This window comes from Chlorocebus sabaeus, chromosome 9 (assembly GCF_047675955.1).
Source record: "Chlorocebus sabaeus isolate Y175 chromosome 9, mChlSab1.0.hap1, whole genome shotgun sequence".
Taxonomy (NCBI): Eukaryota; Metazoa; Chordata; class Mammalia; order Primates; family Cercopithecidae; genus Chlorocebus; species Chlorocebus sabaeus.
In genome coordinates, this window is record NC_132912.1 from 52,585,038 (window position 1) to 52,597,094 (window position 12,057).

The window sequence follows — 12,057 nt, forward strand, 5'->3', positions numbered from 1 at the left end:
ACAGGCTGTCCCCGGGCCACACCGGACCGGGCACTCTGAGGCTCAGCAGTGGACACAAAACAAAGGGAGATCCAGCTCAAAAGGCACAAAGCTGCAAACCTTTCTCAAATCGCCGACAATGTCTGAGGTGTGACCACCTCATGTGAGCCAGGTGTGAGTGCTCAGGACCCCCACATCACACTCAAATCCTGGAGGTCATGCTGCACCCCAACATCTGGCACCTTTTGTGGTCATCCATGTGATTGCTGGACCATTCTTCTTCCCTTCTCTGGACAATGCTTATACTAGGCAGTACTTGGGCCACCTCTTCCTCTGGCTCAGTGACCATTGTCCTGGTTTGCCTGGCATGGTTCTGGTTAATGTCGCTGTTCCTGTGTAACTAGTACTAGGGTAGTGGATGATATTATGCAGTATCCCCAGTCAGGGGCAGCTCAGGAGCCAATAGCAGAGGCCAGCTGGAAGCAGCAGGGTGGCTGGCAGGGCACGGGGGAGAGTTGGCCCCGCCTGTGTTCAAATCCTGACCAGATCACGTGCTGGCTGCATGCTCACAGCCAGGGGACATGGCTCACTGGGTCCTTGCTCATCACCCACGAAGTGCCACATACACAAATGTTTCCTGGGCTCTTGCATTTCTGTCCTTGCCTACTTCTCTTTGTGTGTAATGCTCAGGAAAACATTTGAACCACCATGTTCTCTGTCACCTGAGACCTTCATTTTATTCCTCATTCTTTTTTTTCCTTCCTCCTCTTCATTGTCTTTCCCTTGCTCTCTTAGTGCTGTTGGCCTTTCTAGTCATACCTGAGTTGGAAGTTGCCGCACGCAAACCCCCAGGCCCTCTGTCTGCCGGGCAGCCACAGCCTCCTGAAGGCGAGCCAAGTGCCTCCGGCTCTCAGGAAAAAGATCCTAACGCCTGTTCATAGCTGGGGTTCAGACACATGCACACGTCTGATGGGCTTAGGAGAAACAGCAGGAAGAAATGCAAAGAGAGAGGCCACATCATGACAGAACTTTCCTAAATGAGGATGGCATCCCACATTGCTGTGACTTAGAATTCAGGCACAGTGAGAAGAGGAATGTATGCTTTAGAGAAACTCTAGTCATTTACACAATGTGTGTGTCTGCCATCAATGAAATGGTATTTTTTTCTGGAACCTACTTGGAGTTCTGAGAACTCAAGTGCTCCCTAAGCCTGGACTGTTCTCAGAACAGAAAGGCTTAGTATGGTCATAAGAACGGAGTGCCCTAAGGAGCCAGCTTCCGGTCCGAGTGTCGTTTTTATCCGTGAGCTTTATGAGATGTCACTGACAAATAAAATTGCATATATTTACGGTATACAATGTGATGTTTGTGTACACATTGCAAAATGATTGAATCAAGCTAATTAACATATACATCACCTTACACTTTTTGTGGTGAAAATATTTAAAATCTACTCTCTTATAATTTTCAAGCATACAATACAGCATTATTAACCATAGTCACTAGGCTACACAGAAGATTTCTGGAATTTATGCATCCTTTGTACCCTTTGACCAACATTTTCCCATTTCCCTTTCCTGACTCCTCACCCAGCACCTGATAATGCAGTTTATGTTTAGACTCTGCTACTGACTGTGCTTCCAGAGAAATCTTTTAACCTCTCCAAGCCTCAGATTCTTCTCCTAAGAAACGGCAACCACACTACCTGTGATGACTGATTTGATGTCAACTTGGCTATCCTGTGGTGCCAAGCTGTTTGGTGCAGCACTAGTTTAGATGCTGCTGGGAAGGTATTTAGTGGGTGTGATATACTTTTGCTACCAGTAGCCTGTACATGAAGCAGATCACCCGCCATAATGCGGGTGGGTCTCATCTAATCAGTTGAAGGCCTTATGACCAGTTTCCTGAGGAAGAAGCAATTCAACCTCAAGACTACAACAGAGAAACCCTGTCTGAGTTACCAGCCAGCTGCCTGCCCTGTCAAATTTGGTCTCAAGACTACAGCATCAGGCCGGGCACAGTGGCTTACGCCTGTAATCTCAGCACTTTGGGAGGCCGAGGCGGGTGAATCACGAGGTCAGGAGATCAAGACCATCTTGGCGAACACGGCGAAACCCCATCTCTACTAAAAATACAAAAAAATTAGCCAGGCGTGGTGGTGGGCACCTGTAGTCACAGCTTCTAGGGAGGCTGAGGCAGGAGAATGGCGTGAACCCAGGAGGCAGCAGAGCTTGCAGTGAGCAGAGATCGCGCCACTGCACTCCAGCCTGGGCGACAGAGCGAGACTCTGCCTCAAAATAAAAATAAAAAAAAAAGACTACGGCATCGACTCTTGCCTGAATTTGCAGTCTGCTGGGGCTTGCACAACAGACTTCAGACTTTCCAGCTTCCACAATCACAGGAACCTATTCTTTAAAATAAACATCTCCGTTTTACATATCCCCGTAAGACTCCTTAAAGGGGGGATGTAAAAGGGAGATGTTTATTTTAAAGAATAGGCTCATGATATCTCTGGGTTGTAATGATTAAATGAGAACATGGTGAGACAACTGGATTTCCATATGCAAAAGAATAAATTTGCTTCCTTACCTCATAACATATACAAAACTTAACTTAAAATGGATCAAGGACCTAAAAATAAGACCTAAAACTATGAAACCCTTAGAAGAAAACATAAGGGTAAGTCTTCATGAGTCTGGCTTTGGAAAAAGATTCCTAGATATGACATCAAAAGCAAGAGCGATGAAGGCGAAATTAGATAAACTGGACTTCATCAAAATGAAAAACTTTTGTGCTTCAAAGGACATCATCAAGAAAGTTAAAGATTAATCCACAGAGTGAGAGAGAATACTTGCTAATTTCATATATGATAGGGGACTTGAATCTAGCATATATAAAAAACTCTTACAACTCAATAATAAAATGATAAATAACCCATTTTTTAAAATAAGCAAATCATCTAAATAGACATTTCTGCAAGGAAGACACACAAATGGCCAATAAGCACATGAAAAGATGCCCAATATCATTAGTCATCAAGCAGTGCAGATCAATGCTGTAATGAGATGCCACTTCACACCCACTGGATGGCTATGATCAAAAAGTTGGATAATAATTGTTTGCAAGGTTGTAGAGAAATCAGAACTCACACATTGCTGGTGGGAGTGCAAAATTATATAGTCTCTTTGGAAAACTGGCAGTTTCTCAAAATGTTAAACATAGAGTTACCATATGACCCAACAATCCCATGCCTAGGCATGTATCCAAGAGAAATGAAAATGTATGTTCACACAAAAACTTATACAGACATCTTTATAGCAGAATTATTCATAATAGCCAAAAGGTGGAAAAAACCCAAATTTGTATCAATTAATGAATGAATAACAAAATGTGGCAATATGCATAGAACGGAATATTATTCAACCATAAAAAGGAGTGAGCTTGAGCCCAGGAGGCCGAGACTATAGTGAGCATGATCATGTCACTGTACTGTAGCCTGGGTGACAGGGCAAGAGGAAGACCTTGCACAAAAAAAAAAGGAATGAAGTATTGAAACATGCTACAACATGGATGAACCTTGAATACATTTTGCTAAATGAAATAAACCAGTCACAAAAAAACACATATTATATGATCCTATTCACATGAAAAATTCCAGAACAGGAAAATCTATAGAAATCAAAAGTAGATGAGTGGTTTCTTAGAGCTGGGAGGCAGGGATGTGGGTGTGGATAGTGGGTAAGAGCTGAAGGTTATAGGGTTTTATTTTGAGGTGATGAAAATGTTCTAATATTATTGATTGTGGTAATGGTCGTACATTTCTGTGAATACTAAAAAACATTGAATTATATACTTTAAATGGGTGAATTGTATCTCAAGAAAATCATTTTTTTAAAAAAAGATTAAACGAGACAATCTTCATGACAGGGTACAAACAGAAGCGGTATTTTCCAAAGCCATTCTGCCTTTGTCCCAGCTACTCCTTCCCTTTTATGAGTCAGAGCATCTCCTCCAATCCCTCACGGTTAGGCTGTCCTCAGATGCCAGACTCCAGGCTTTTCTTCTCAGAGACAGACCCACCAGCGGGGAGCCAGATGCCCCTGTAGACCAAGTCCTCCCTGCAGCAAGGCTCAGAACACACAAGCCCAGGTTTCCAAAGCACAGGACTGTCAGGGGAGCGCCCGGCACAGGGCTTCGTGGATGTGGTGCTCTGGTGAGATACCTACCTCAGCATCCCTGCTCAGCTTCTAGAAAGTGCCTACGGTGCTGATGAAGGACGACACTCAGGGAGGATGACTCCTGCAAATGCCTGCTAGGGACCTCTTCACCTTAGACCACCCTGAGCCCCTGGACCAACATCCCCACTTCCTTGAATCAGTTCCACATCAGACACCTTAGGCAAGAGAGAGAGAGAAGGCTGCCTCCTGTTGCCTGGCCATGCTTTGCACCCCCTGCTCCCTACATACTCTGCCTTGCCCAGAAGTCGGTCCTCATGTTGAGCCCACATCCCGATGAGTGGACCCAGCCTCGGTCCCCGGACTTTAAGCCAGTCCTGGGCCCTGAGCCTTCTGGGGTCTGCTCCGCTCCCTGCTCTCAGCCCTCCCCGGTGAACCCTGCTTCCCAAACCCTGCAATGTCCTGCTCTCAGATTCCCAAGGCTGTGTTCCACTAACGACTCCCAAGCCCCCTGTGTCATCCCACCTAATGGCCTGGATTCCTGAAGGGCACCCGGGGTTCTCTGCCTGTTGGATTCAGGCTTCACCCCTGCATCTGTCAGTGCGGGGTCCATCTCCTTCATCTCCTCTAGACTATTGCCCTGCAGGTACTGGAGACACAGCCTTGCCACAGCCGCAGGGGTCCTAGTCCCTGCTGGAGCCTCTCTCCCCACCCCACCTCCTGCCACGAGTCTGTGCCTGGGATTATGACACCAACAGTAACCAAAGCTCACGGGAGTGTGTGTGGAATCCTCTCTCCCTTCAGCAGGTCCATGGCTCCTTAGCTCTGTGCTCTTGAGAAAGTTCTGTGCTCTCCCTGAGCCCCAGCTTCCTCATCCCCAAAGTAGAAGGAACAGTAGCTTAGGAGAAATGGCCTGGGTGGGGAGTGATTAAGGCATCATCCATAAACACGGCACATTCCCTGCAGATGCAGGCAGCAGGGACCCGACTCCGATCCTGGGTCACTAGCCTTGTGGCCTTACTTTCCTGTTAAACAATGTCATTCATGCATTCTCTCCAGATGCAAATTGCTTCCTCATTTCTTTGTGCATATCAAGCCTTCCAAACCGCCTAAGGCCCCGCCCTCCTGTGTTCAGTCTCTAGGATATCTCTGGCCGAAATTTACTCTAATTGTCTGAAAACTTGAATTTCTGTCCTCACTGCACAGAAAAGGTGTGGTGCAGGGAGGGCAGGACAGCCATGTGCTTCTAAGGGGCTTCCATCCTGCAGAGAACGGGCTTCCATCCTTCTACCCAACCACTGTGTAGGTGATGGGCCCCTGGCTGTTGGGACCTTGGTCACTATTCTGAGCCCCTTACACACCTCAGAACTCACCCAGGTTCAAAGGCCCTGCGCTCCGTTGCCTGACACACAGCACCCCCTGGAGGCGGCAGTGGGTAATGCGCCCTCATGACTCCAGCTCCTGCCTTACATCAGGCAAGTGATGTCATCTTTGAGGCTGTGAACACTTTCTAATATAGATCATTAACAGCTGGAATAATCTATGTTCTGATACTTCAGTTATCTTTTCCTCTGATGGCACAAAACTGTGAAATGCTCAGTTGAAAAGTAGGAATAAGGTATAAGCACAACCAGCCCTCCTTACATGCTTAGCGCAATACTTCTCAGCCCCTCAAGTACTTGAAACAATATCAATTCCATAAAAACTTTTCCCAGCAAACAGAAAGAGGAAGGAATAGGAAAAGAAAAAATTACTTTCCAACATTTTTATCAGGTAGACGTTACCTTGATACTAAAACCAAAAGAAAAGAAAACTTGAGAGCAATATTCCTTATAACCATGCAAAAGCTCTCAACAGAATACCAGCACATTAAATCCAGGAACATATTCAAAGGCTAATACATCATGAACAAGTGAGATTTAACCCATAAATGAGTGGCTGGTTCGATATTAGATAACCAGTCAATATGATTAACTATGTTAACAAACTAAAGAAGAAAAAACATCATGTTAGTAGATGCATCTGACTATATTCAAAACTAATTCATGATTTTTAAAAAATTCTCAAAATACTGGCAACAGAAGAGAATTTTTTAACTGATAAAGAGCATCTACAAAAAAAAAAAAAATCTACAGTTAACTTTATACTTAATGGTAAACTGGATGTTTTCCCCCTAAGATCATGAACAAGGCACTAGAGACCCTAGCAAGGGCAATAAGACAAGAATAAAAAATAGCATCCATAAGTTGTCAATCAAGAAACGCAACATGAACACCCTTTTAGAAAATTCCAAGGATTCTTCCAAACGTATACTAGAATAAATAAAGGAGTTTAGCAAGTTGTAAAATATATGATCAAAACAGAATGAATAACTGTACATTAAAATGGAAAGAAAAAAGTGCCATTTACAATAGCACCAAAAAAAAATCTCCACAAAATACGTGGGTATAAACCTAGCAAAATATTTGCATGATCTATATAGTGAAACCACACAACACTGATAAATAAATCAAAGAAGCCCTAAGTAAGTAAAGAGATATAGCATATGCATGGGTTGGCAGACTCAGTATTGTTAAGAGATAAATTGTCTGCCAAACTCATTTGTACATTCAACTCAATCCCAATCAATAATGTGATTGTACAGTCAATGATTTGAATCAAAAATTTATATGGATAATCAAAGGAACTAGAATAACCAAAATGATTTTGATAAAGAAAAACAAAGTTAGTAGACTCAGATTACATAATTTCAAGACATATTATAAACTGTAGTAAACAAGAGAGTGTGATGTGGGTAGAAAACAGACAAATAGATGAACGCAGAGGAATAGACTGTAGAAATTGGCCCACACAGATGCGATCAATCACTTTTTTATCAAGATGCCAATACAATTCACTAGAACAAGGAAAGTCTTTTCAACAACTAGCATGGGGTCAACTGGATATCTAATTAACTGAAAACAGATCACAGACTCATGTGAAACCTAATGCTATGGAAATTCTAGAACAAAATACTAAAGGAAAGATTTTGTGGCCTTGAGATCAGCAAATATTTCTTAGCTGTGTCACTAAAAGCATGAATCGTAAAGGGAAAAAAATGATAAATTTGGATTCATCATTTTAATCTTCAAAAGATACTGTTGACAGCATGAAAAGACAGGGCATAGACTGGAAGAAAATATTTGCAACACATATATCAGGTAAAAGACTTACATCCAGAATATAAAAATAACTTTTACTTTATCAATAATAAGACAAACAACTGCCTCCCTTCCCCAACAAATGGGCAAAAGACTTGAACAGCGAATTCACCATAGAAGACATACAAGTGGCAAATGAATATATAGTAAGATGCTCAACGCCATTGCAAATTAAAATCACAATGAGATGCCACAACATACTTATTTGAACGTTAAAATGTAAACGTCTCCCCTTACCAATTGTTGCCATTGATGTGGAGGAATTGGCAGTCTCTTGCTGCTGGTAGAAATTTAAATTTTGGAAAATAATTGAGTCATTTCTCAAAATGTTAAATATACATTCCTATCCTAGGTATTGTATTACTCCAGCCAAAAAAAAAAAAAAAAAGACATACATCCACACGAAGACTTGCACTCAAATATTTGTATCAGCTTTCTTTCGTTTTTTTGTTGTTTTTTTTTTAAACAGAGTCTTGCTCTGTAGTACAGGCTGGAGTGCAGTGGCACAATCTTGGCTCACTGCAACCTCTGCCTCCTGGATTCAAGCAATTCTCCTGCTTCAGCCTCTCAAGTAGCTGGGATTACAAGCAACTGCCACTAAGCCCAGCTAATTTTTGTATTTTTAGTAGAGACTAGATTTCACCATGTCAGCCAGGCTGGTCTCGAACTCCTAAACTCAGGTGATCGGCTCACCTCAGCCTCCCAAAGTGCTGGGATTACAGCTTTGAGCCACCATGCCCGGCTCATATCAGCTTTCTTTGTAATATTCATACACTGGAAGCAACCTGAAGGGCTCTCGACAGGTGCATGGATAACAAATTGTGGTCCATCTGTGCAATGGAAGGCTACCCAGCAAACAAATGAACTATTGGTACATTCAGCAATCTGGGTGAATCCCACAATCATTATGTTGGGCAAAATAAAACAGATAAAAAAGCAATACACATGGTATCATTTCATTTATAGCAAATTCTAGAAGCTGCAAGCTGATCTATAGTGTTGGCAGCAAGTAAATCCATGTTTGTCTGGATATGGGAATGCAGAGGGGACTGGGGAGCAAAGGGGCACCAGGAAGACTTGAGGGCGACAGCAGTATAAGTTGCCCAGGTGGTGGTGAGAGTTTTGGGGGGGTACGCACATGTCAAAACTGACTAAATAATACACTTCAAATAGGTTCATTATATGTTAATTATACATCAATTAAGTTGTGAAAAAAAAAAGGACACACTTATTAGATAATTTAAAAGGTACCGAAAAAACACAATAAAGAAAACAAACAAGTGTGTATGCCCTTTGGCTCAGCAAGACCAGGTTTGGGAATTTATCCACAAACGAAAAAGCACCTTAGGCCCTTAAGAACATGTGTTCAAAAACATTTATCACAATATGGCTGAAACAATATTGAAGCAAAAACAAAGACAACTTAAAATATGCCTCACAAAGGGAACAGATCAGTAAATCATCAAGAACTACTGTAGGATGAGTATCCCTTATCTGAAAGTTTTGGAGAAAGAAGTGTTTCAGATTTCAGATTCTCTTTGGATTTTGGAATATCTGTATGTACATAATGAGATATCTTGGGAGTGAGACCCTAGTCTAAACACAGTATTTATGCCTCATGTATGCCTTATACGCACAGCCTAAAGGTAATTATATCAATATTTTAAATAATTTTTTGCATGAAACAAAGTTGGTGTTAAGTACTTAAGTGTGAATTTTTCCACTTGTGGTGTTGTGTCGGTGCTCAAAAAGTTTCAGGTTTTGGAGCATTTCAGATTTCAGATTTTTGGATTAGGAATCCCCAGACTATATGTAGCCATTAAAAGGATGAATTTAATGAGTATACTTCAACTGGGAAGGATGTTTATGTTGTATGTTTAAGTGAGTAAAACAAAATGCAAATTACCATCTATGCTAATAAAGGGCTGACAATAGGATAGACAAATGGATGGTCTGCCTATAGATGTGTGGATGGATCTCTCCTATACGTGCACCTCCCTGCGTGTACGCAGAGACAGGTGACAATGGCTACACATTCAATGCTGATTATTTGTTACTAAAGGAGGCTGGATTTTAAAAGATTTGGGAAAGGTTTGTTTGCACATTTCTACAAAATGAGTATGTTTTACTCCTCTGATTTAAGAAAAATGTAAAATGAAAATAACGTAAAATGAATAAAAAGTCAAGGTTCAATTTGCTTTGAAGTGCATTAAAAAATGCGTTGGCTTGCAGAGGAGAGGAGGCTCGCAGGGTAGAGGAAGCTGGTAAGGCAGAGCTGAGATGAGAAAGGGGTAACAAAATGTTAGTGGTGGAATCTAGGGAGGCAGCCATTAAACTGAGGTAGCTCTAATGCCCTGATTTTCTACAAGAGCAAATTGAAACTTAACTCAGACTCATTTCCTGTAAACAGCTAATTTAAAAGAACCTGAAGCTTAAGCCCAGTCAATCACTGACGGCCAACTGGACATCAGTTACACGGTCTCGAACTTTCCACCACGATGTTAAAAATCATGCAAGGGCAGAGACGCTAAGCAACCAAAGCATCTGTAATATTTATTCCACTTTCGCCTTCACCCTGTGGAAACCTCCCCTTGTGCTCCGTTGCAGAGCCCCAAACCACCTCTTGTGGGGAGCTACTGGATTCATGAATCGCTGTCTGCTCAGATAAGTTCTTTAAAATGTGAACATGTCAAAGCATTTCTTTAAATGATAGTATATAGATATTTGCTGTACCACTTGAATATTTCCATTATAAAATATTGATGGGAAAACTAACATAAAACAATAGACAGACATAAAACAACAATACACTGAAAAGACAACATCTGTGATGCAATAGGCAAGTCGCTCCTTCCTGTACTGCCCAGCTCCGCATGCTCCCTGACCATCCCTGCAGCAGCCCTGATGTGTCATTGTCCCCCTCTTAACCTGCACTGCGGATGCTGCAGCGCTGGTCTCCGGAGCCTGGGTCTGGGCATTTCTCCTTAGATATGTAGAGGCCCAGAAAATGTTTGGAGCCTAAGAAGCCCTAGGACTCCAGGTCTCCAGGGCAGCCCTAGCTTCTTGGGATGACTTTCCCTAATACCACAGGGGTGTTCTAATCCCAGGCAGAGCCAAGCTGCCCCTCACCAACTCCTATGTCCTCAACTTCCTTTCAAAACTTCTAGGACGGTTATTGCTGGAGGACCTAGTCCTCCAGCAATACTGAGGCTTTTCTCCTTGTTCTGTTTTTCCCTTTTGAAGAAGCCAAGGCTCAGAGCAGTCGAGTCACCTAATCATGGTTTCATGTCACCTTATCAAGGTCTCACCCACTCACCTATTCAGTTCTCACCAGTTCAGTTCAGGGTGGCTTCTAAGCTGCCCTCCACAGCCCTGCCCAGAGGACATTTGTATAAGTGAGGGGGTGCAGGGCCTTCCAGCCCCCTCCAACTCCAAAACTCAGCCCCCGAGATCAAATGGACTCTCTGAACCCACCCTGGGCCTACAGTTGTCGGGGACTGGATGGGAAGACGTAGAGCTCTAGGCTTTCACTCTGGGGACGTACCCAGAACATACTCTCCTCATGAGCTAAGGAAGCCGGCCGCCATCGGCTTACATCCCCCCACAACCCCTGGAGCTCAGAGAACTCTGAGGACAGAACTTGCCCTTCCACCTGCTTGGGCCTTACCCACAGGAGATGCACTGCCTCTCTACCCATGCCCCTCCAACTCAGGCAGCCCAGGGACTTGCAACAGGCTGATTTTTTCTCATATCCCTCTAAAGGCTCCGGGCTAGCCACACAAATCAAATCCCAGTGATAGGTCCAGACATCCTATCCTGAAACTACATCTAGTAAGACTACAGTGAATCCTTTCCCCAAAGACAGTCTTACTCCTGTTCTCCCCGAAGCCCTTTCTGGGCCAGAAGCTTTGCCTGGACTCAAGCGATGGCAGACAAGTGCCCTCTGAGGACATGGAAATGCATGCTCAGAACTTTGATTCTCCAAGTGGAGGCAGAAAGGCCCAGCCTTCCCAGCAGGGCTAAGGATATGCAAGGAGTGCATTCATCCGGAGGTGTTGGCAGCATCCCAGCCCCGCCCCATTCTCATAGTAAATCAGGCTCACTTCCATTGGCTGCATATGGTGGAGTGATGTGACCATATGTCACTTGAGCATTACACAAATCCTAATGAGCTAAAAATATGTTTGTTTTAGCTAATTGACCTCTTTGGCCTTCATAAAGCAGTTGGTAAACATCCTCAGGTAATGATTTCCAAAGAGCAGACTGTGGGTCTCAGCTGTGCAGAGAAAGCCCACGTCCCTGAGACCACCTTCTCCAGCTGCCTGCTGAGGCACACAGGCGTGCCTGCCTGCTGCCCACTCAGCCAAGGCGGTGTTACCGGAGCTAGCTTGAGACAGCTCTCCCGACACTCTGCCCTGGCCTTGCGACCACTGTCTGGGCAGTAGTTGTCTGTCTGTTAAGTGAGGGAAGTGCCCATTTCCAGGGGCATTCAGTGGCAAAGCAGGGCTTCCAGGTTCCGACCCCATAGCAGGACTTCTTGGATTTCTGCAGCCAGTCAGTTGCAAGCAGCACCCACATTATTTCTATGAGAAGTGGCAGGAGCTGGGATCTCAAGAGTCCAGCAGTCTACCTTTCCCTGTTTCTTGTGCTCTATGCATTCGGAAGGAATGATCTGGATTCCATGTGAAGCCTGGGACCACAGA